This window comes from Ischnura elegans, chromosome 7, assembly GCF_921293095.1.
Source record: "Ischnura elegans chromosome 7, ioIscEleg1.1, whole genome shotgun sequence".
Taxonomy (NCBI): domain Eukaryota; kingdom Metazoa; phylum Arthropoda; class Insecta; order Odonata; family Coenagrionidae; genus Ischnura; species Ischnura elegans.
The window spans coordinates 59,454,397-59,481,860 of NC_060252.1; the positions used below are offsets into that span (position 1 = coordinate 59,454,397).

Consider the following 27,464-nt stretch of genomic DNA (forward strand, 5'->3'; position numbering starts at 1 on the left):
TTGAACAACTTGGAGCATTTTTTCCCCAAGTAGCTCAACTTAAACTTCTTTCTCTTCGCTAGGAAACGGCAATTGTCGGGTGGGAGAGAGCAATATGGAGGGACACTCGACTAGAAATGAATGTGGAAGATTTTTCCGGTGGCTAAGAAAGGGGATGGGAGGGCAGAGGACAAGGAAGAATCACGTCGCGACCCGGGAAAATTAACTACAGGTCACACCGGCGGCAATCCGTGACAGTCTTCGCTCCAGGAAACGGTCAAATGGGACTTAGCCCCAATGCCGCCGCGCCTCGAAAATAAAACCCAAGACTAACATATAACTTATCATTTTTATCACTAAGAAGGAAGAGAAACCCTACTGCCACTCTGAGTGCTGAAATGAAACAACCGAGATGTGAATGAAAAAATGAGACAATGCGTTAATTCACCATCCTCATACGAAACATGGCGCATGCTAGGATATGGCGACCATGATGCCAGGATGAGATAATTTCACGTCTGAACGTAAGGAAAAAGATTTTACACAATCAATGACAATTTCACTACTCCCACGGAGAACATTCATTCATTGCTACGCATAACACGAGTCATATATAAACTCCGAATGTTAATCTAATCTGTAATGCACCACGATGAGGGAAAAGAATCATGGAGGCGACAAATCATTGTCCATATTATATTTTCATTATAATTACAGGAGTTAGGAGAGAACCAATACGAATGCTACCTGGGCCAGATCAACAGTAATAGGATACTCCAGTAACTCCAAAGTTTGATTTTGAATAAAGAAAGGATATATGGAGGTGATCTCGCGATATTAAATAGACAGAGATCACAAACGAGACAATTTTTACACTAAAAATCTATAATACAAGATGTTTTCAGCTATTTTTTGTACTATAAGATAAATATAAAGCTTCAACATGGAATAAAACACCATTCAAATTAGCAAACTCGGTAAGATTACAAAGGAAATTAAAACCGCCATTTCCTGAAAATCTTTTCGTGCTGGCATGGTTTTATCTACCCAACGTAGTATTTCTATCGCACATGTATATATTTTTATCCGATTCATTGATTGACAATCAATTTTGATTATTTTTTGCAAATCTTAGCGGTCCGTACGTACAAAACGTCAGTTATAATTATTTCCACCATTAACCCATTTTCGACCACTGTAGCCATGTGGCTACATCATACCATTGTGAGAATATGAGAATGTTGACAAAAACTCACTCTAATTTTTCATGTTGAATTATCACAAATATTATATTGAAGCTTGCAATAGCTTAATCTACTTACTTATAAGTTTGTTTATGAAGCCAGTCGAAATAATTCCAATGACGGAAAGAAACAAGAAATTCAATATGGACACCTAATGTCTGTAAATCACAAGCAAATATCAGAAAAGTAAACAGAAAATAACACTATAGTTTATTTCAACTTTCCCTTCCAAAATACAAAAATATGCTTGCTCTGAAGATTCATTCTTTATATCAAGGTCACCCAAATAAATTGAACATTATATTCTGACCAATGTAACTACATGGTTACGGATCATTCCCATGAAACAAGTTGATGCATTGCCAAAACATTCCACTGCATAACTAAAGGCGACCTAGGTTCAACGTATAAAAATATCTTCACTAACTCAAGCAACAAAGTTTTCTAGGCGCATATGGGTCAATCGATTTCAGAACATTGCGCGTTGAGCCTTAATCTTTGATACAGCGTTCTCTTGCAATACTCAATAAGGTACGGAAGACACAGGAACTAGCCCACAAAAGAAATCAGCGTTCGATGGAAAAAGAGAATGGGGGAAAACTATTTAATAATGTCGTGGCCAATGAGTATCTTCCTATCGTAATTTCTAATTTTGTCCACCTTCTATCGATTTCAGCCCCCTGAGCGTTGAGTACGACTAATGATTCCGAAAAAAGTACACCACGAAAAAATTCACATAATAATAAAGCATTGCAACAAACGTATATGAGTATCGCGCAATAGTAGACTATTTGGAAAATAAAAACGTATTTATCTCTAAAACGGCACATAAAAAGGCGCAGAAGCAATTGGTAAGCCCTTAAGTATCTTTGTTTCCATTTCAGGTAGAAACAGATAATATTAAGTAGGTAGATTGATATGTTAACGTCTTATAAGTCACACAGGCATATAAAATTAGTTCAGAACAGTCAGAATAATGCCTTAACTATGGGGAGGTACATTGTCATAAGCATGAAGGTAACAAAGAATATTGTTCTTGAGTACGCTGAGCTTGACTCGGTGGTACTGCGTTTTCTTAAAGGCGTCGAGAAAGTATAGCAATACCAACGCCTCCAGAAGGTAGGGAAGACACAGGACTAGCCCACAAAAGAAACCAGCGAGAAAGGAGGAGGGAACACTATTTAATAATGTCGAGGCCCGATGGTAAATGAGTCGGGGATTAGTTCCCGAAAAAAGAATGACGAGAAAGTGGCTGTGGGCAAAGAGTTTGATGGAGGTTGGAGGAAAATGTAATTACGGAGAAATGGATAGGCGGGATGAGTGATGAGCAATGAGAAGTCATCAAGATAATGAGAGATCGGACGAAGGTTGCGAGGGAGGAGAGGATTAAATAAGAGGAGGAGAGAGTTGGAAGGGAGGAAATCAGTCGAAAAGCAGTCACGGAGAGAGAGTAAGGCAGACGAAGGAGAAATAACGGGCTAATCAGTAGCGCTGCCAGAATGTTACGCTAAGGGGTATTGGTTTCAAAAAGATGGAGTACTCCTTAAGAGGTAACTGCACTGTGATCAGCGCAGTTCAAATGGCGCTTATTTCGCAAATATTACATTCAAAACTACAAAGTAATCCAATTTAACTAATCAAAAAATCCGAATTTAGCCTTTATATTTTTATGTACTCATATATTAATAAACAAAAAATATGAAAATCAGATCGATTACTGACGATTTCACTTTGTGGAAATTCATCGTAATAAGAAACAAACAGCCGTATTATTTTTCCATACCATCGTATTCGCGCAACTGATTTAATGGAGACAGTTCTTGATAATGACGTGTAATCGTTAAAAACCGGTTGCGCGAATAATGTAGTGCTGAAAATTACTACAGCTGTTTGTGTCTCATTAAAACCTGGAAAGCTAGCGAAAATAAAATATAAACAAATAATAAACATTTAAAAAATGAATGCAATGGAACAGGAGTCTCTCAGAAACTGCCTCTTGAGTTTTTCTAAGGGCGTAGAGAAATCCAGTGAAGGTTCAACAGACGAAACGGTGTTGCAGTCTATATAAAAGGAATATCTGGGAGAGAGAAGGACGGACTTTAATTCGACGCAGTAGGTCGTCGTTACGAAGACTGCGGGCGGAGATATGAAGGGTATAGTATGGGAGTATTTCAGAAGATCATTACACCATTAAAATATGCGTGAAAGAAGGACTTTTCATTGATATTTCTCCAGATTGGAGTCTATAAAAAGGGCAAATGTGCCTTCGGAGACAGAATAATAATGGGGGACAGAGGAATAACTGGATAAATAGGTATAATGACAATTAAATACGCCTATGAAGATTCCACTGCCGATATCCCAATTCAATACACCTCCATCACGTCCCTTACCGTTTAAAGTCATTACGAATTTCAATTCCCAGTTCCAGAATTATGTGTACAAAACAAAGATTTCCCAACGAATTAAAACTTAAGCACAGAGTAATGACAGGCCCAAAAAAAACCTCAGTTGTACTCACAACCAGTGGCGGATCCAGGATAGGGAGAAGGGAGTGGGGGCTAAGTGGGGTTAAATATTCCAGCAGTAAATAACCATATACACCAGCAGGGAAAAAATTACCATATACACCTAGAGTAAAATGGATACTCAAGGGGGGGATATAGCCCCTTTAGGCCCCCATAGATCCGCCACTGCTGTAATTAAGTAGTTAAAAAATAGAAATAATCAAATCAATAACAAATGAAAAAACGGCACACACTTGTGTTACACAAAACTAAAAACTCGCATGAACAATTAGTCTATAAATTCAAATTTCAATCAATCAATCTCAAGAATCCAAAGTGGACCAAGAAAAAACACGTGCTTTCATTCAGCATCTAATATTTGCTAATCTGCTTAAAGAAATGATCATATCGTCTGAAGCGTTCTTTAAGCTCATTAATGGCTCCAAAAATACCAGTTTCGGTAGAATTAATGTGAGAGTGACCAAACTGCAGGACTCTTCAGCGATCGATAAATGGTACAAAAATTAATTACTTCATCTTTCCTCAGAGATTCCATGCCATATTCTTTTAAAATAATTCCCTATAATCCTGAGGCACCCTGTGCAAGATATATAGAAATACCGGACTATGCATAGATACTCACCGTACCAAAAATAGGACTACGTAGGCTATTTGAAGCATTATTCAACGACCCATGACATCGAATCAATCACCTTTCTTATCACTGGAAGTGATTATAAATTCAAATAATCGATTCCAGAATTAATTTTATTACATGAAGATTTCCAAACACATGTATACTCTTTGTCACAAAGCAATGGCAAGCTCAGCTCAAGCCTGAGTTGTAGTCGGGGAGATTACGAATAGAAGCAATGAGAAATTGAATTGTGTGGAATAAATCGACGACTACATGGGAAGTCCGCCATAATTACAATACTGATTACCCGAGGACAAAATTCAGACGACCAAAGAACAACAGGCGTAATTTTGGTGACCGGAAAAGAGCAAATGAACGTTACATAAAATAATGTCATTATTACCATGAATTGAGATCTAAAAGAGACGCACTCGGTTTTGAGGTTGAACACAATCGATTGCTTCATTAAACCAGTCATACTAGGGACACGATTCTACAAATTGTAATCGAATGAAATCAACATTCACGGGAAAATTAATTCCTTCAACAATAGCCGTACCAAGAATTTCACGCAGGAAAATTTTCAAAATGATTGGTTTTATTAGGAACTAATGCGCAGGAAATAGAGAATGAGACGGTTTCAAATCGCCAGTTAAAGCATGAGAATATTACATTAATGGTATGAAAGCGATTTTTACCTGGTATTTTGCATTAGCTATAAGGGAGGTTCATGAATTCTATGAAATAATCCCACCTCACCTGAAGATGTCTTGTACTGGGAGTTTACAAACCGCAGTTTAGGCAGTATCAGAGACAATCTTAATACCACGCCTATTGGAGCCTAGCTCTAATTCATGGACATACTTTTCTTCTGCTCATTCATACCGGTTCATATAAAAAAAAATGCACCACGACAAAATGCACATAATTATATAGCGTTGCTACAAACATACATGAGTATCGCATAATAGTAGACCATTTGGAAAATAAAAACCAAAAATGGCAAATGGCGCAGAAGTCCTTAGCTCTCAAGTATCTTTGTTTCCATTTCAGCTAGGAAAAGATAAGATTAAGTAGGTAGATTGATGTGTTAACGCCTTATAAGTCACACAGGCACATAAAATTTGTTTAGAACAGTCAGAATAATGCCCACAACTATGGGGGAGGTATATTGTCATAAGAATATTGGAGGAATCAAATAATTCTGTTGTTCTGTAAGCAGAGTTACGAGTGATGCACGATGCAAGAAAGAAATAGTCATTACAATAGCTCTCCCTTCCTCTCTCCTATCGGCAAACCTTTTAACATTGACACATTTCAATATTTTTTTACTATTTAAATCAATGGTGAAGAGAATACAGCGTTATAAAATGAATATCACCGTTAAATTTAACCCTCTGAGTGCCAGGGAGCACTATAGTTTTCCCACTGTATCCCTAGAGCTGCTAAGAGCGTAACAACGCTCTTCCTACAAATTAAAATTCTTTTTATTTTAATATTATATATTTTTTGCTTAAATTATTACTGAAAGCATATTTAAGTTAAAATATCTTCTAATAATACATTGAAAGACTAAAACCATACATAATAAAGTTTTCCAAGTGTTTTTGAACATTTACCTTCACTTGCATTTGATACACAATTCTTATCTTTAGCTACTGCAAAATCAGAAAAAAAAGCCTCGGCAATTTTAGCGTAGTAGCTATGAAATTGATTGGAACTCAAAGAGTTAATATAAGGCGTAAATATAAGATGGAACCTTGAAAGATTAATTCTAAAATACTATAGACTGCACAGTAATGAAAACCCAATAGTCAAGATGACTATACCTAGCCCACATGAGGGCAGGAGGTTTAATATTCATTGGAGGATTACAGAGCGAGGGGCTTCAAGCAACGCTGACATATTCTATCCCAGAAAATTCCTAATTACTAGGATCTAAGCGCCCATATCTATGGCAAATGACACCAGGAAAGTCAACGAGGAAATTAAGCCCGGAATGCAATGGGGTCGGTTGGCTGTATGGCGCCTTACTTTGTCATAGACAAGCATGGAATCAAGTCTAATCGCAATTACGGCCATGACTTTATTCCAGAAATAAAGCCTCACGAATGAGGCCACCCATTCAATATGGGCCAGAATATATCGCACTTACAACGCTAATTATCGCAGAATATTCAGGTTCAATCAAAATTAATTGAAAATTAATATTTTAGGGCCACTGGTATTTCAAGTTCTACTCATACACCGTCTTTCTTTATCGTCACTAATATTAATCCTGATCTAGCAGAAAACTGAGATACAGGGCAAAAAATATGCCAATATCATATATTAATTTAAGGAGGTAAACTAAAAATAATAAAAAAACAATAGAAATAGACAAGACATTCACGATTTTATCGTGATTGATTTTCAAGTTCTGGAAAATTGAAGTTCTGAAAATGAAAAAAATTGGTTCAACATATCAATTGGGGGACATTTTCATCTTGCCAATACAAATGCATTCACAAAAATATATAGCCAATTTAATTCTAATTGGAAGCAAATGCACAATAACGCATAATCACTCCACTCAAATTTTTAAGGCTAACACTTTACATAACAAATTAAATATTTCAGCCATCCCAATTATATTCATAGGGACCGTCTTAAACCTTAGTTGAAATGTAATTGTTTTCCAAGGAAAAAAAGATAGGATGAGATGACTCTTTAACCCTTTCAACCTCAGATAATACCTACCAAATAGGACACCGAGATTTGGAAGTTGCGTGCTAGACAAAGATTTCTTGATTTACTACGAACATATTTTTCAGAGCATCATCTTAGAATATCATTATATTTACTATTAGGTCCGACAGAAACGATAAATTAAGATAGATAATGTTGAAGTTAATTAATTAATCGATTGCTATTTAAATTAAAAGAAAAAAGCAAAAGGGTTGTCAAGGGTTAACAGTTGTTTATTTGTTACGGATAAAAACCATCAGTCAAAGAGACAACAACGGGGAACAATTAAAGATTGAGTAGATAATTATTTAAGTTAATACTGTGTCTGATAGTTATTTATGGAACAAGAGAAGAACTATATCCAATAGATATTATAGGCGAATTGATAGGCATGAAAATTCGTTTTCCCGAGCAATAAAGGACTTTAATAAATGCTACGTGGAACTAAGTACAGGTATCTCCTTTTTATAACACCCCCGCCACTCACCTATTGAGGCGGATTACGGGTTTGTATGTGGATGTCGATAATATCAGGGATATCTCTCATCAGGGATATCTCTCCCCCAACACCTTCAAGGCAACGGTAATGCGGGAGGGACTTATTAGTGTCGCGGAACGACGGCAGGTAAGTCTTAGTGGTAATGAACCTCGCTCTATCTTGCTGATGAGAAGGAATATGAGTACGGAGGGTATCAGATACAGATTTCTCGAGCCCGCGACTAGGTTTTCAAATCCCTCTCACAATCCGACCGCTTCGAAAAAAACTCACACGTGAATATAATGAGCGAAAAAATCATTACGGAAAGTGAAGGATGATGTGCTCGCGATCTTAATCTTCTCCAGGCGTAAGATATGCGGGTGGGTAGGCTATCATCATGGAGGCTTATACATACTGGGGGTACACGCCCAATGAAAGGTGATACCTACACGGGGAAGTTCCTCCAGCAAGGAGAGGCAATAAGTAAAAGTTAATCCTTGTCGTGTCGGGTTGAATTTCCCGTTTAAGATAATACCTCACCAGATACCCTCTGCGTCAACCAAGTCTTACAAATAATTTTTTCATCTACTCAATAGAGAGACTAAAATTGTGCTAGTTTCCTTGAATAGGCTATTTGGTCATTTAGCTGAGAGATCATTCATTAAAAATATCAATTACTCTGCATTACGATTCCAAGGTAGCTTCGGATTGATGAGGTTACAAATCACTCCCGATCATGCTCACTCATACTTAGTCACAGGCATTTGAATCATTTCCTTTCCAGGGCCACCTAGCACTACGTTTGTGGGTGACCTAAGTTTTCATCCGGACTACGAACGCCGGTCTATTCGATCATCATCTAAAATCCATTGGGCTACAGCGATCCCCCAATGTAGTATGAAAATGCGCATGTTCCTGAATTAATTGCAACACTGGAACTTCAAAGTTAATATGTCACACACCTTTTCCGAAACGAATGCTTACTATTTGAGCAAATCAAAACAAAGTAAAATATCGATACCAACATTTTAGCCATAAATGCTAATAACATGCAGGAAAGTAGAAAAGTAATTAGTAATTATGAATTGGTGTGAGAAAATTGTATTTTACTTCTAAGGAAAATGAAAGTTTCTCGGCCATTTCATGCGGTTACTGACATTTATCATTGCCAACCGACAGCCTTGAAATGTTTTCAGTGGAGTGAAATTAATTTTGAGACATTTTCAGCGCCATCTTAACCGGTAAATTACTTTAATAGTACCTGATAATATCTATTTCTGATTGATAGGCGACCGTTGATGGTCAACCGTTGGAGATCAACCGTTCAGTTATGACACCTATGCAAAACATCCGTGATCGCTCAATCGGAGAATGTAATCAATTCGCTCTGATCCACAATTGTGTTATACCGTTGAATTTTATCTATAGTAGATATTTAACCGTGACCTTCAATTGAGCTTGTTTGTTATCGAAAACAGGTGTGCTATCAAGCATAAGTATCAACATTGTGAAGAGAGTAAGATAAATGGATAGAATGTCAGGTAATAGGAGTTACAAGGAGCTAAAGAGGAACTGGGAAGTTCAATTCGAGTCACGGGAGGGGAAACGCAAAATGTTCTACCTCTCAACCGGTAGAATCACAGAGGTACCTGGGGTAGGCTTGCGTGCTGAAAAGTGGCTAGCAGACGTACATTTACCTGTGCACAATTCTTAGTCCACTATATTGATCAACCGCGTCATGCTGTGTCATCTGTAGACGTGCGTGTTAAATAAACGTTTATTTTTGCGCGTAATAATTTTCCCAGGCATTGTAACATCTATTCATTATAATAATATAAATATAATATATATTACTTGTATCATTGGAGCCTCTGACGTTTTATTTCAGTTTCATCTAAAAAAGACCAACATGTTGGACAGGCTGAAAAACCACACCTGGTTTCACCTCCCAACGAGCGGAGGAATAACCCACCTTTCTTTAAATCTTAATGGATGCAAAATCTTTCATGATGATATCGCGAGCAACACATCCATAGGCACAACCGTGCCCCACCCGAACTTGGTCAAATTTATGTTGCTACCTTCCGAACATTTCGGGGATATTCAAATGCCTTCAACCCCACGTATACGATGGCATTGGCTCGACGAAAATCGGAAGGACGATATATAGATCGCTCTTCCCAGCACCAAATATGCGTAGGTAATTGAAATGAGCGCCTATGGTCAATGTATGTATGTAAGTACCGGCCGGCCTCGATGGCAGCGGCGGTAGGTCCTCGCCTGACAAACCGATGTAGTGGGTTCGGATCCCGCCTGGATATCATCTGCATCTACACAGTACTCCGCAAGCCACCTAAAAGGCGTGAAGCAGGTGGTGTTAGGACGCCAGCCGTTTAATTATAAAAAGGAAATACTCTAGCGAAATTGCGACTAGAATTTATTAAAGTTCTTTATGGTTCGAGGGAAAAACAAATTCCCACTTCTATCCATTAGGCAAAATACCTCTTTTATCCAGGGCATGGGTGGTTTAAAAGTGTTTCGTCAACTTGACTGTAAATGTCTAACCTTGGATTACCTTTAATTGGGAACACATTTAATCAATATAGAAATTATTTTAACTTAGTTCAAGTATATGCTTCCATGTAGTTTTTGGATGTCTCTTAAGCGAAAAAACTCGTCACAAGCGCTAAAAATGCTTATTCCACTCACAAAATTAATTTCACTTTTCACGAGCAACACATCTATCGACACAGCCGTGCTCAACCAGATTTTGGTCAAGAAACAGGAGGTGCGTGGAAGATAATCTAGAGGCGAGGCCAGCGATGGAGGGGCGTACGTCTGCCTACAAGGCGCAGAGGGCCAGTAACAGCGGTCACGCCGAATTTCGGCTGGAGGGATGGAAAAGGAGGAACAATGACCACCTTCCCTCTCCACCACTCACTCGGCGGACTGCGGCGTATTATGCAGATATATTCGTCGGCGCCGTCAGCCGTGGTTTGGGGTGGGATGGAGGGAGCGGGAGGGAGTGGGGAAGCGGATGCAGCCCTCTTCCGAGAGAGCGGACCGCTCCACGGCGGCAGCGGAGCGGCACGAACGAACCAAAACGGCATACGCCGCTGGCAGGACGCAGCGTGACCGTAAACACAGCCCAACCTTCCCCTACACACGCCCACGCAGTTGCCCGAGCGTGAACTTGCGGGAGATGCAGCGTCGGTAGTATACGCACAGAGCGGAGCCCTCTAAATGACCAGCAATAGACGCCTTCGGAGAAACGTATGAAAATCGTTTACTTGGCTTTACTTGGTTGAAATGCGTAACATCCATGATAAAATATGACCTACAAATGGTAATTACCACAATTTAATGTAAAAATTCACTACCGACCACGGCTGTGACCCGTAGAAAAAGACAGAGAATGTCTTGAATTATTGAAATAAATGCTAGCAGTGCTTTTCCACAATAATTTAATGTGTCATTTAATCATTCATCCCTAATTATAAAGTAATAAAAGTATAAGTATCATAAATTATTAATAGTAGAAAAAATTCAATGGTACCTACGCCTTAAATGAATGTGAAAAATGTGCAACTACCTTTAATTTCCATGCGTCAAACTTCTACTATATCACACCTGAATCAGTTGAACTTACATGAAATGTCGAAACCAGGGTCGGTAGTAGAGTTTCATATTAAAGTAAGGAAATTACCATTTGTACTTTCTATTTTATTGTGGCTTCGGCGAAGCGAAGGGATAATATAGCACCATTCTGAAAATGGTAAAATTCAGAAGTTACTACAAATTGAAAACTTAGGTTCCTTCTCTTCTACATTTTCTTCTTGAGCCAACTGAACACCATAAGTGCTGTAAAACGTTAGCAGATCATAATAGGGTCCAATTTTGACAGCTAAGCTACGATAGAATTTAATAGGACTCTCAATGACCAGTAATAGATGCATTAGTAAAATCTAAGGGATTGTAGTACATCGTTCTGTAAATGGTAAAATTCATAATTCATTATACAATATAAAGCTTTGGTTCTTCCTCTTTTCTATTTTTGTCCTAAGCCGACTCAACAATTATTAGGTCTGTACAACGTATGAAGATCATAATATGGCCCATTTCGACATCTATGCTAGAAAAAAATTAATAAGAACAGGATTTATTTAAAAGAAATCTAAATGACTAGTGATAGACGCTTTAGGATAAGCTAAGAGACTATAATACACCGTTCTTTTAAATTGAAAAATTCATCATTTTCAGAGACTACCCGATCCCTGCCAGAATGTTGTGTGGAAGACGTTTCAAGCGCAACACTCCGTCCGTCGGATGGGACGCTAAGCCTTGTTCCCCGTGTCGCCTTTCGTTAAAAGCAGGCTAATGCCGACGCCGGGTTTCTTTCCACCCTTTCATCATTACCCTTCCTTCATAGCACAAGTGACCTCAGCTGTCGGTCGCCTCCTCAAAATATCATACCATGCCATCCCTAGGTTTATCAATTGAAAGCTTTGGTCCTTTCTCTTTAAAAAAATGGTACATCTAATTAGTAATAATATGAGCACGAAGTAGAGTCGACTTGAGAGCATAGCAAGCCTATTGAAAAGGACTGAGGGGCTGTTACGAAATGGAAAGGGCAAACTTTCGAAGTTCTTACGTTCCATATGTTCCGAGTTCAGGCAAAAGGGGAAGCCCTTGACATAAGGAGGAAGAAAAAAACTGCTGCTCATTCAACCATTTAGGGAATCACCCCGCCTGTCCCAAAATTACCTACTACGCAGCTGTCATGAGCCTGAATTCGAAGCCCATCATCCTTGAAAAATGGACACGGTTGCAATTTAAAGAAAATGAAACCTTAAAAAGAAAATAAGATAAGCGGACTATCATGGAGCCATTAAGTTAGCTAAAAATTTATTAATGAAAATTTAAAAAATAAGCAGCGGAAGTTGAAACGTTTTGATATTTGTACTTTCGCTTGTCATTTCATTTGCGAAAGGAAAGAAACACATGCTGTGTTCTTCTGCACGAATTGAACAAGCCAACAGGTTAGAAATAACATTTTTAAAGTAATCTATGCTTCAAAAAATTATAAATTTAAAACAACCAATAAGTAAGGAGAGAGTCAAATATATGACATCGTAACCCGGCAGATAAGAGATTTTCTGTAATTTTATATCGCCAATCTCCAAATGATGAACGGGACAAAGAGGAGGGTGAAACTTTAAGGTTGTCCATAATTCTATTGAAAACAAAATCAATACGTTCCGTCCCAATCTACATACCACCCCAAATAGTCGTCTCAATGAACGTGTGGCAGGAGTTGTTAAGACTTCAGCCATCAACCATTACGAGAATACTAACGCATACGTGCGCGTTGTAACAGATTAGACTGCTGAGTTCGAACAAACATTTATTTAAGGCCATTATTTTTCTGGTGGAAAACGAATCCTCACTGCATCCAGTAGAAAATTTTTCAATCTTATTTCATTGTGATTCGTCGGGCCTGGAAATATAGTGCAAGAATGAGAGTCAGCTTCTAGATGAGATGCGGAGGAGACAGAAGGTATGTATGTTAGATAGTAGAATCTTAGGGAAACGAGGGAGAGAAATGAAGAGAACAAGATTTATTATAACAGAGTGACAGGGGGTAGGCCTTATTGTGTATTGAAGAGGAAAGTACATGAAGGAAAGGGAAAACTGCCAGAATACTTCATAAGTACTCCATGGAAACCTAAATTAGGAGGCAGAATACTTAAATAATAATGGCGTCATTACCAACTCTGATGTGTAGGTAATGACGAATACGTATTTCCTGGCGTAGGTAATTGTCGAAATACGAGCAGTTTCCATTAAAATAGAAGCGTAGACTAAAGAGCATTTATAAGTTTTACTTCATTGCTTAGCATACCGCTTCACCATACTGACTCGGATGAATTCCTGACTTAGAAAAGCACTAAGTCACGCTCCTCCTTTGATGTCGTCTAAAATCCGTCCACATCTGCAGTCAGCGACGGAAAAGACCCTACAGAGACAGACTTGTGCCTGCTGTGTAAGGACCTTAGGCAGCAGGACTTGCCTAACCACCCAGTACAGACGCCACGGAATTCAAGCGAGAAAATAGCAACAGAGTCGAGCCAGTACCAGTGGACAGTCCAATAGGTACCTACCTAAAAGGAAGGCAAACTCGCCAAGCTATGAAATAAAGACAAAGTGCAATGAGTCAACTACTCAAATTATAAAAGCAGATGAAATCAATGGTTTACGAGGTAGCATGGTGGAATCGTGACATGATACTTTAAAATAAAGATAGATACGACAAAGTTTGCTTTTGATCTATCATATAAAAAAGGTTCCATTTTTTTCTCTAGGAGAAAAACGCCTTTCTTTTATTTTTTCATTGTGGGTAACTATTTACAGAGCTAATCAAACGAAAAAAGCTAATAACTTAACAATCCGCTTCAATCGGATCACTTTTCAATGTAATATTGCGGGTTGTCAGAGGCTATTCCGTAAATTTAAGCATGAATAGCGTAGTTTATGTGGCCGTCAATCGGTTAAGCACAATACAGAAGAGCATACTTTGACATTTTCATCAAAATGACATATACCTACTTAGCCTCTCCCAAATATGTTCTTAAATTACTGTATTTGTGCAATGAAACTAGTAACCAGCCCAAAACAACATGTAAAACATAAACCAAACGATATCTTTCTTCTGATTCTAAGGGATTAGCCGATTCAAATACCCAAAACAACAAAATAGAAGAGATGAAAAAACCGTGGGAACAAAACATACACGCGAAGAATGAATTGATCATCCCAACACACACACACCATTCGTATACTTTCATCATCTCTTTTTCCAAGCTTCCGCGACCACACGCAAGGCACGCCAGCGAAGCATCGAAAGCAGCAGAGGCATGATTAAAAGTGGGGCGATGAGGCAACCGGATCCATTCACGTGATAAACAGATAGACTAACAAGGCGACAGCGGGAAGGCCACGAAAGAACGATTCCCTGGAAGAAGACGCAAAAAAACCCAGACTGCTACGCTAGTCCTCAATCTATACGAAAGATCACACTAACGAGCCGGCCAAACGATTAAACTTTTTATACAAGCCGTCAACCAAAATTGGAACCATAAAATATTTTACTATCATCCTCTTCAGAACCCATTCGAAACATTGACATTCGATGGCACGCGTCAGTAGATTAAGCTACAAAAAATCCACAGAGAAATAATCATTCGCCTTCACCGGGGTTCGAACCCGGATTGGTGTATGCGGGAGACTCCGTAAAGTTATTACCGTGGCGAGTCCCGGCATACTTAATTAGCTTAACCTACCGCCAATATTTATAAACGCCAAGGATAGCTAGATGATATATTCTCGGGTTTGGGACAGGGTAAGGCTGTTTAAGGCCAACGTATCGATGAGAAACTCCCTCATCGTCAACAGTGTTAAGATATGGCGCACGCCGTCAATTTTAACATCGCCAAAATAGTATGCCTATCTTTTGGATACTGGAATCGAATAGTGAAAGAGGCAATAGAAATATGTCTCGGGGAGGAAACATTTAACCAAGACTCTTAGCATAACATCAACATGCAAACCCATTTCATTTCATGCAACCCTGAAATGAAATGGGTTTATCGTCTAACCATTAATCTAAGCATTCAATTAATCAAAGAGTAAAAGCAAGGTATACTGTGGACAAACATCAAGATAATGATAATATCTTAAACTTGAGTAGTTGAGCAAGTTAATGTTTTTTTGGCAAGGAAACCATTAATCTGTGAATTTAAGCAATCACAGAGTAAACGCGTACCATATTGTTGACAAACATCACGATAGTGAATATATTTGAAACTTGAGTAGTTGAGCAAGTTAATTTGTTTCTTTTTAACGCAATACTCCACAGCGAGACAGCCACCTACGTAGTCTCAACATAAAAACTGAATTCGCTTTAGCTCCACCTGAGCGTATAAAAAAATTAAAATTATTTGAACAGCTTTCTCCTACAAAAATAACTACACATTCATCAAACACTGTCGAAAAGAATTAAGGTTAAATCCGCGCAAAAGATAACCGTCAATCTTAATGGATAGCTAAATAATTTTACAAAATTTTTTAACCTTCATTTTTCTCCTGTACTATGTTTAGAAATCAGTACGAGTACATTGTGCAACGTGCTCATAACGAGGATTTAATTATTAGAATGGCTATAAATAATGAATAAAAAAAGTTATCAGAACACCTTACCTGTTTAGCAACAGAAGTCAAAGAAATCACCTCCGAAGATGGCACATTAATCCACATTTTCGTGTGCCAGTCACAAGGTGACCTGCAACGATAAACAACAAACATTAGAAAAATGGCAACAAATATTGCAATGGCAAGACACTGCATTTATAATGAGCAGATGAGAGCCTGGGCAGAATAAAGTAACAAGAGTGATGAACACGAATTATGCCTTTTGTAACAACAACTAACACGCCAAAGATATTAAGTCCCTGAGCACTTTCAGTTGGGTACAAACCTGCTTCACTTCTCTACATAATAGTCGTTCACTTCTAATTATATTCCGTATCGCTGCACCAGCTTCTACAACCCCTAGCATAGAAACTCGCCGCCTGAGAGTTGAACAAATTGCCAACGCCCGCGCAGTTGAGTTCCTCTTCGGTTTCGACATGTTTTCCACCGAGCCACTGTTTCAAGTGCAAGAAGAGGAAGTAGTCGCTACGTGCAAGGTGAGGACAGTACGGTGTGTGGCCAAAGAGTTGCCAACGAAAATCTTGAATTTTGTTATTGGTTTTAACATCAGTATGCGTCTGTGGCTTAGTCTCAGGCGTCGAACCTCTATGCAGAGGGATTGATGAAGAAAGTGCACTGGCACGGAAAATGATTAGAAGTGAACGACGATTATGTAGAGAAGTGAAGTAAGTTTGTACACAACCAAAAGTGCCAATAAATGTGTTTCATGTGGTATTTTTTTTCCTGTGACCAAACGGCCCTTACTTTATGTCATATGCCTCGTACATTTGGGAGACCGAGGCCGTGTAAGAATCTCGGGTATCTGTTTCTTCAATAAGAGACAAGCATAATTTCTCCCTATATATCAAGACCAGGGACAATAGATAATCAGTTTGTAAAGTAAATGTTTTTGGCAAAAAAATAAAAATAAAAAATACACAGGAAGAATTAGATTAAAAATTCCACCAAGACCGTCTTGAGAGGCCATGAATGCGTTAGACGAGAATTAAGTTGCATTTACAAATTTTTTGTCTTAGAAACTATTATAAGCTGACTTGAGGAGGAAATAACAATAAAACCTGTGAAGAAAGATTTAAATTAAAAATAAGAATGATTTGATGATTGACTTCAGTAATCAAATTAGATTCCCATTCAAATATTCGGATTCCAATCACTATTGAAGAAACATACCCTACTGACAATTTTAATATGCATCCTTGATGACGTGAATCTTTTACCAAGCTCATCAGCCATACCAGAATAAGCTAAACAACCAAGCACTAAAGCATGGTGTCCAACCCTGGATAAACTAACAGAAAAGAAAATTAAAATTCATGAAAAATTCACTTAACCCTGATTAAACGTGTGGAACGGGATGCAATCAGTCGAAATTCTCTTTTTTATGTAGATATGAACACCGCATCATTGGCCACCAAATCGCCTGGAATCCCGAAGATGAAAAAAACACCGAAATTACATGCGCAGAAAATTAAAATATTCAATAATGCGGCCTTTAAATAAAAAACTCGATAAAAAACGACCATTTTGAAATGAAAAAAGAGGGCACTTTTGAAGTTTGGGCCAAAAAAAAATTCATAGACGGAATTTTCATCGCACTCTAATTATGCAAATGAATTCTAAGCGATGAAAAGAACGTGTGTGGGGAGGTGAAAGGAGAAATTATAAAAAACATGAAAGCTCATAATCAAAATTCACTAATACGACGAGTAAGGAGTGTTTGCTGTTCGAATATATATATATATATATACGTATTCCCCACCCCGACCGCTGGAGAGCATATATACGGGCTTGAACACACACAAGTTTTGGCGACCGTGCACACACATCGTTAACCAAAAACTTTAAGTTTCCACTGGAATCGCGTATACATGCAGAGGGCGCGCGGGCTTGGAAACATTAAGCGCCAGAGAACCATCCCACATTTTCAGGGCAACGGAGGGTGGGGGATTCGGGGAGGGACACTTGACTGTTTATCTTAGGCCAACTTGGAACCCCGAGGGGCTGGGAGGATGGGGCAACAGTTGATTTATTAGACCACTCGGCACACAAGAAAAATCTATATCATCCCCGCTCTCTAACCTATTCACGGAACCACGCCAGAATAAAAAAAGAGAAAATTAAGAGATGATTTTGTTTCTACGCTTGCGACAACCCTCTCGGAGGAAAGTGCTCGCGAGATATGGAGGGCAAAAATATCCACATGTTTTTAAATTGCCATGGAAATCAGGAATATGGATAGCGTAAGGGTATGCACTGTGTACCAAAAAGCCAAGGATCCGTGGTTCGATTCCTGATCCGGGAGACTTTCTTCTCACGGTAATTCATGTGGAAGGACTAACCAATTTCATTTAAACTTCAAGATAATACCTTCAAATTTTTTTACGGCTATGAAAAATAGAGATTCCCTTCTACAATTTAAATATAACGCATTTGAAAATCTGCCTATTTGCACATATATGAACAGGAATAATTGTCTAAGGAAAAAAAAACTTTATTTAATGCAAAAATAGAATGCCATTTTGACGAAAATTTAAAGTTCGGTAAACCAAAATAATCATGTAACCGGAGTCCTCAAGGAGTAACTATTGAGAGAATGCAGTAACTGAAGGTGAAATACGCCATTCAAATGAAAATGGCACAACGGCTAGCTCAAACAGCTACAAAAGTTATAAAGGAAAGAAATGAATTTTCCATATTCTCTGTGACCACAATTTGAATTTTAACATCGATGGATGTCACCTTTTAATGCAAACCTTTTTAATAATAATAATATGTATTAGCGTCAATTGTTTTTTTAGTTCAGTTTTTTACGTAACTACAAGCAATTCGTAACTGCGATGTGGCTGTGCACTGTGATGTTCGGTATAAAAAAAGAATCGTGATAAAAATGAAATCCAGGCGCGCCCACTACCAATTTTTTGCCGACTACACTTGGAGTTTTAAGCGAGCGAATGCAATAAATAAAGTTGTATCATTGTGGTTGAGTGAAAAAGATATACGGTTGGCTCAAATAGCCTCAAAAAGCTATATATGACAAAAAAAAATATAACGGTTATTATCCACATTCTGCGTAATATGAATTCGATATTGAATGTAGATGTCACCTATGAACGCAAATCCGTTTTTAATTACACCATAGGAAATTATTCAATTCGATACGGTTTTTTAACGTGACACCATCATGTGCCTAACTTTTATGCGTCCGCTTCGGGACAAGCTCATCATGATTTTTCTTCATGACATCCTTAACCCGTTCGATAGCAGACACGTATCACTAGCATTGCAACCAGTGAATAACGGACACACTACATTGCCACGCACCGAGGATTAGAAGTGAACCAACCTGCCCCGTCCAATCATACTCGACGACACACAATACCATGACCTATCCCACGATAGCGAAACGAGAGCTGAAAATCAAAACCACATGTGCACTGAACGATGGATGCGAGGAGCGCCAGGGCTTTCTGTGAGAAAAGTCACACGGCCCTGATGGTTCTACTAGCCATGATTATCCTTCCCGCCCGAGTATCTATTTAATCCTCAACCGCTCGTGAATATCAAATGGACAGACAGGGTGAGAAAAGAGTACTGGAAAGTAGGAGAAGAAGGGAAGTGCTAAGAATCGTGCGCCAGAGACGGAATGAATGAACAGAATTTGTTATTAGACATGTTAATAAGTGAAACGCTTAATGTCTCGTTCCCTCCTTCACATCAGTTTGATTCATCGTCGCAAAAATCTCTTTATCTATACCAGAATGAACCATAGAAGAGTCGTAAAAACAACTTCTTGGAACTTGATGCATAGCGCTGGGGATCATTTTCATAAGACAACAATCTTCCGATTGGTTTCACGCCGCTCTACATCTCACTGTCCAATGTGCTATCATTCTCATGGTGACGTACTTATTCTCTTTTACATACTAAATGCTTTGTCCTGTTTAACTCATTCGGGGCCGTTCCTTGCCCTTCCTCACGTCCACCTTTCCTTCTACCATTGTTTTCATCAGGCCATCACGCCTTATAATGTGGTCGACTAAGTTTTCCCGTCTCCTCCTCAGCGGTCAAAGAAAACTACTGCTCTTTCCCTTTCTTCTTAGCACTTGCTCATTACTTACAGGGTCCATCCATTTTATCTTCATCATTCTTCGGTAGCAGCACATTTCGAATGCTTCCACTCTTGACTTCTCTGCAGTTTTCAACGTCCAAGCCTCGCTCCCATATGCCCCATACATAGCATTCAATGAATTCCTTACTTCTATACTATATTTTTCCTTACTTCTCTACTTATATTCTCGGTTGTGAACAGATATTTCTTTTTAATTAATAATTATGCCTGGTGTTCCGACCTGCAATGGCCGAGAAAGCTCGCGTGACAAAGCGCAATACGCAGCTGCTCCCAAAAGCCGTTTACACCAGTCAATAATTGCCCTATGATGATCACCGATTTTGACAAACAGCAATCGAGTCAATTGACAGTCGGGTGCCAATCTGGGCATTGACACTATACGGTCGATTCCCATAATCTATGTCGATATTCCACCACCAGCTTTCAAATACTCGGACCAAAGGAACAAGAGAACGCTCACTCGCTCGGGCATCTATTTACGCCTCGACCGAAAGCATCGGGTCGTTACCGCGGAGGACGCGGGCAGATAATAAAAACAAGCCCGACAGCGCATTCCTGGCCACCCCCGCACCTACGCCGTGTGGCGGCGGGCCCGGGAGGGAAAAACAAACGAAGCGCAACAACCGCGTCTTCAAAGGAGGAGCACAGAGGAGCTGTTTGATAAACCTCGGGAGAGAATGCGCGCAAGGCAGTTTTGGAGAAGAGGAAGGGAATGAGATTGACTTCGTTTATAAACAAACGCGCTTCGGTGGTGATGCTAAAAGCTAATCTCCCCTTCAAGGACCGTTAAAGGAGGGGAGGATTGGGATGATGTTTGTGGTTTCTGGAGGGAAGGAAGAGAATGCGCCGCAAATAGGAGGACGAGAGGTTTGGAGATAGGAAGGAAGGCGTTGGGGCGTGCCGCCAAGCAGTTCCTCTCGATGGCTGCTACTCAGCCAAATCGGGGGAGTCGCAAGTTCTCTCCTCAAATCTTGAGTAGGCTTTCGCGGTGCGGAGAAGATTCAGCGGTGAGGTTTTGCGAATACGCACCGCGTGTGTCCATCTCCGTATTTTGCGTATTTTTTTAAATTTGCATACTTAAAATTTCCTGGAGACAGTCAATGGAGATACTAAACAATCTATACTACAATCAATATATAGCATTTGATCATTCCCACACTATAAAGAAGTGAAGAAATAGGAGAAGGTGCAGAGAAAGGCTGCTAGGTATGTGTTGGGAAAGCACAAGTAAACGGATAGCGTTTCAGATATTCTCTGAGTTCTGAGGTGGGAGATTTAACAGGAGAGGAGGAAAAGGAGCAGGCTATTTAGCATGTTTAAAATAATGAATGTGGAAAAAGGATGGAAGGAGTTTGTAAAGGACATTAGAAAACCCAGCTTTGTTGGAAAAAATGATCAACAGTTCAAGATGAAGTGCTGAACACAAAGGACAAACGCAAAGCAGTTCTTCTTGAATATGACCATAAGGGACTGGAAAGACCTACCAGCAAAACCATTTGAGCCCTTCCCTAAATATTTGTATATTTTTAAAAGCGGTTGAAGAAGTAGGGACCGATGGTTTATTGTAAGCATTCCAATTCTTCTGCATCGTATGTTCATGTTACCACCATGCCAATGGCCTACTTGTAACAATTTGATAATAATAATAATTATTATAATTTGATTTTGCCCTGGCGTCGCGCAATTACCGTCCACCACGACTCTCCACATGCTGCCCTCAAGCATGCCCTATGAAAATAAATACGTTGATAATTAAAACAATCATTCATCAAATATGCCAATCCGAATGAGTTGAAACCCACAAGCTAAAGTAACGTATTTCATGAATAGTTAAGTCTTATTCCCAGAGTCTTAGCAACTACTCACCAAATATATATATATAGTTAAGAGGCCAGCATTAACAGTAAAATTACTCAGCTTGTTCGCAGGGTATTATGCAGTTGTAGGTGATAGATGGACTTAAATGCTTGTAAAATGGAAGGTCTAGGTTTGCGATGCTGCTAAGGGTTGCTGAATGTGTAGGAATCTATGGAAGCTATGAGTATCCTTTACCTTTGCGATCATTTGATGTCACTTGATATACGTAAATATTGATTGAATGCCATTTCATCTCAGTGTCTCCAAGCCTTCTATGCAGATGAACAGGATATGCGTAGTTCTGAAGGAATTGACGCTATATCTTGGACCAAAGATACGAGTGGGGATTGGAATCAACTTTCTTACGGCGGATTAAAACTTGTCATTATTACTTAAAATTACTCACAGTTACGAAAATTACCTTCAGTTATAAAGTAACTGATGGTGATTCCGAAATAAATTAACCTTAAAAACCTCCTTTTTCTTGACCAACCATGTAATTAGATACCGGCTCCGAATTTGACACGCCTTGAAGATAATCACAGCCTCCCTTGTGACGGTAACATTGGAAAGCGTTAGATCTACTCTTCCGTCAGCCTAATGACAAGTTTTCATCCGCCGTAAGAAAGTCGATTCCAATCCCTACTCGTATCTTTGGTCCAAGATATAGCGTCAATTCCTTCAGAACTACGCATATCCTGTTCATCTGACGCACTTCAAAAACGTATGCTAGAGTACCTAGACCTTTCATTTTACAAGCATTTAAGTCCATCTACCACCTACAACTGCATAATACCCTGCGAACAAGCTGTAAGATTGTGTGATAGGGGTTTTCTCTCCAATATGAACTTATCCACACGTAGGTCCATTACTGCACTTGGAATCCGCGGAAGAGGTTAATTCTCCCTCAGCATGAACCATTCATTCCGCTACCTAAGTCTGATCTTTGGCACAAATGAACAAACATTACAAAGATAGGGGTTCCTTAAATCCTAAGACTGCATCGACTACTTAGAGCTAATAGGCGCATTATTCGACATAAAAAATTAATAATTTACCTAGTTACTAAACAATTGAACGAAGTACCACTATTAGTTTAGACCACGAAAGATCACTTCACTGTGAATTCTGACGTGGTATTTGATCGTTATCGAGAGAAATGAATTGTTGATCCTCTCTAACTCTATCTTTTAATATTAAAAAATGACGACATGATGCCGTCATTCGTGACCCTATACAGGTTCAATACTTCACTCTTTACAGTGAAAATATCTCACAGTTCAACGCAATAACAGTAATCACGCCACTGTGGGTGGCCAAGCGAATGTGCTAACGGTGGCTTCGCGGCGGAAGAGTGAGCCGGGTTAAAAATAAAGAGAGACTTCATTTACGTTCGCGCAGCGCTTCCTCGAACAATAAATCCCATCTACAAAACAAAAAAAAACAAAACACTGACGCGGAAAATCGCGACCGGATGGCGTCCGGTCAACGCGAAATGAATCCCGATAAAGCTCCCGTGATAAGGGAAGGATAGCCAGTGTGATTATCCCCGCCGTTATCTCCAATAAACACATAAAAACCCACGCCAGTCAATATTCTAGCCCACTCAGCACAGCCTGGCGAGGGCAGAGGAACGAGAGCAGAAGAATAGAATGGGATTGTGGGGGTGATGGAGGCTAGTGGTATGGGCCGCGAGAACTGGGCCACGTGATTGGCTGTTCCAACCTTCGGCGGAGCGCACATAAGCAGCAAATAAGGCAAGGGATTTCTCGGGAGAATTATACGAATCTTGGGCTACAGGCCATCAGGCTTTTTCCATGAATTCAGAACTCAAACCTCAAGAGACGAATTGCATTCCGCTGGTCTACCTAAATCCATGCAAAGCACTAACGAGCACAGTTCGTCCGAAAGCTACGCTCACCTAACATGCCATAATTTGACTTATTATCTTACATGGTATGTGGCACGATGTGGAGGAAATACTTAATATTAGTTAAGTGAGACGTTGCAATATTTTCACAGGATTTAGGTACGTGTTTCGTTGTCACAGCATTACTTTTGTTGTTGCACTTGTCAATTTTGTTGCAATAACGTAAGCGTCGTGTAAATTAATCATGGGGAGATATTTCAATAACTTTGACTGATTATGATAATTCAAATTAATTAAGAAAACGAATTATTCCAGCTCATCAGCTTTTACTGAGACGTGTTACTAATTAAAAACCTTTGTTATTTGTTATATTCAGCTTATATAAAGAAGACTTACCAACATTTGTATCTCCTATGTGCAACTCCTACTAGTTATTTTTCCTCAGATATTTTCTCATATGTAACTTTTTATACTTGAAGTAAAAGGAATTGTGACAAAGATCTACTTCAAAGCCTCCGAAAATATGGAAACGACAACTTAAGTTAAAAGTGAATATTTTCATATGGCACTATGTAAGACCGGATGAGAAGTAGTGATGCATCCTAATAAGATCCACTTACAACAGCTTAACTTGATGTACTTCGATGAGTGAAAATAATACCTGAGAATGTTCTGGAGAGCGGCGATAATATAATAACGGGGTTGTTGACGGCTAATTATAATGAACAGTTTTTTCCCAGTTTCCGTATTAATAATGACCATTCTTCTGTAATCACGTGGTTTCTGATCTGGTTTCAGCTAACCAACAGTTATTGTGCTGACAAATCAAGAGCTGTTTATATCGACGTTCTTCGACGTTCTAGGCGTAGGCAACGATGCTGGTTTTCGCTTACACAGCTATTCCATAGCAGTTTCTCGTGAAATTAAAGGAAACTGCGTTTATCAGGCAGGATCTCGAGATCATAATTAGCGTGGAAACACGATCCTCTGCTTCAAAATGAGCTGCACAAACGGCGTCAAATATCCACGCGATGGCCTCCGGATAACGTCCTTCTTTCGGAAATGTGAGGCCTACGAAAGCAGCGTTAATGGTGCGCGGTAGGCTGATGCGTTCCTCTATAAATGGTAGGCATTGAGGCCCTTAAGGGCGAATTACAACCACTCAAACACTCTAAAAAGTCGTTTCTTCGTGGGATACTACTTTAAAATTTGGAATTAATTTTCACTATTTCGTAATACAAAAATTATTTTATCGAGTCAACATGCCTCACTGCACTGTATTCATATCAAAGCCCTATGAAACACGGTGGCTCGATCCATAAATTTTTACTCATCCATCGATTATCCTGAAGGCTTGTCTGGTCAGGTGAACGTCAGGACCATCCCAGTCGCATTCAGGGTATAGAGGCTAGTAATAGTCCCAGGGCCTACTCCCACTGGAATCGGGGTGTAGAAAGCCTTCACCCAGATTATGAACCCGGGGTCTTTCAATCAGAAGCCTACCGATTTGCTCACTACGCTTCCTCGCATTCCGATAAAAAAGTTTCAATTCAAATTTCACTCACTGTCAGTGACGTAAGAGTCTAGAACCAAAGATATATATGATTCATTTATAATAAAAAATTAAGTATCGCACGGCAACATCAGTTAACCCATTGGCTTAGTATTTTTTGAGCGTTTCCCTTACCGAGGATTACGATTTATTTCAGCCAAATTCTTTAAATGAATAATATTTTTTATCTACGCATATAATGTTGCTATTTACTTGAAAATTTCACTTAACTACAATGAAACAATTTCGAACGTTATTTAATTTTTTGTTACCAGAAGTTTGAATTTACAAAGCGATATTATTAACAATAGCAAAATTGTAACTTTTTACAACAATTGTTGTAATAATGCAACAAAGTGAAATTTCGAAGGTAAAATTGGAAAAAGTAATAGTGGTACGTGTGTTTTTATATATATTTCTTTTTAACAGTGATCAAATCACTTATATGGAAACAATCAAACGTTGAATTCATTTCAGGAAATCTGTAAAAAAAATTTTGACTTATCAGTTCCTTGAGTGAAAGTTGCCATCATACTTTGTTTTTATTCGTATTTAATGTTAAATGTATATTTCTGGTTGGTAGGTACTCTGAACAATAATATAAACTAATACTATTTAATGTAAATTTCGTTATCTTCATGGTTTTTTGGTATAAAAATCCTTGAAGCATTCGGGTATTTGAAGAGCAACACAGCTCTGCTCACACTCCCTCCGACTTTCACTATATTTCAAACTGGAGACAATATCCTGAGGAACTTTCACAAATGTTGTAAAACTTTATCCAAAATCTATCTCTCTTGTTGCGGTTTTACTTCTAAAACTAAGTCTGCCGCGAAACTTCATTAGGCTTTCATCGACAGCAAGATTTTGTGAAGGGCAATATATATAGACTGAAATTTTTTGTTCACTTACTGAATGATGGGAGAAATCTTTCTTAGCCTGTCATTTTCATCGAGAGTTGAATTATCAGTGAAATGCAAAAATTTAGACAGCAATAGAAAGCGTTGATAGGGCATTACTTTACCGAAGAAAGGAGTTTCAGTGACCGCTCGCGGACTCCAATACTTTTGAATTTTATTTTTCTTCACCTGTGCCATCAAAACACACAATGCAAAATATGCTCGTAATTCTTCAGAAGTGGTTGGAAACCATTCGCCCATCAAACTACTTCTGCGATTCATCGCTGCATTCAAAAACGTTTCAGCAAATCTGGTGGTCTCTTGGCAGATCAACTCCCAAAAGTCAGGTTGCAAAAAAGCGTAAAAAATAATCCCGTTCATTGGCATTTTCCGGAAAATGCCGAAGCATTCTCGAGTTCATGCCAGGTGCACCACAAAAATTAAACTTTTTCACGAGGTTATTACATGTATTCCACATTCAGCTGTCTTCCTTTACTTTTTTTCTTTACTGGTTGACGCTCAACCTCTTCTTCACTAGAGTCCTCGCTACCTGTCTCACAGTCCGCGGTTTCATTGGTGCTCCCCCGCTCATCGGACGAATCTTCATCACCACTACCTATACTATTACTGTCAAACAGAGCATTCTCGATATCGGTACTCTCACAGTAATTCATTTTTCTGCTTGCCATTTTCGCTAGGAGCACAAACACCGACGAAATAAAGCCTTACGTGCTTCCGAACTGACCATCTGAATGCCAAACCCAGGGTTTATATAGCCGTAGAGAAGAGAAGAATGTCTTACAATGTGATTAGTTCTGATAATGTAACGTGAGCAACAAAGGTCTGAGTAAGAAGCAAATTGATAAAAAAGCGAACGAAAACAAAGTAATTGCTTCTCACCAAATTTCAACCCAGAAAAGAAGGTTCTCAAATAACTGCGTATTATATTACCAGAGACATGAATCCGATATCAAAACACAATTGTCAGCTAAGTATAAAGAAATAAAACACCTGTATAAGGATCAGGTTAGGCACCTGCAGTGGAAGTGAAACACAACACTACGTCAGCATTGATAGTAAACCGATAGGTGATTTTGAAAGGGAGACGGGCCTCTGCGGCCATCTGCGGGAGAAAGAGAGGTTCATAATCCGAAATGAACTGCTCACTTGCAAGGCAATAATACTAAGTGATTCGTGAAATTGATAACTAGACATTACAAAGTAATATCATTACAGCCGTTTGTCGGTCATGTCATGCACGCACGAAGCCAAATTTCAGTCATTTCAATGGGTGCGTCTGAGTCCACGAAAACGAAG

The 27,464-nt window shown here is 39.0% G+C and overlaps 1 protein-coding gene across 2 annotated transcripts in view; it reads right to left on the reverse strand.

Moving 5' to 3' along the window:
• LOC124162751 overlaps window positions 1–27,464 on the reverse strand; it is a 1,072,747-nt gene that overhangs the window by 187,291 nt on the left and 857,992 nt on the right. For both annotated transcript variants that reach the window (XM_046539387.1, XM_046539386.1), the window contains one exon: window positions 15,829–15,910. The gene's annotated coding sequence lies outside the window, so the exon portion shown is untranslated. The remainder of the gene's footprint in view (window positions 1–15,828; window positions 15,911–27,464) is intronic.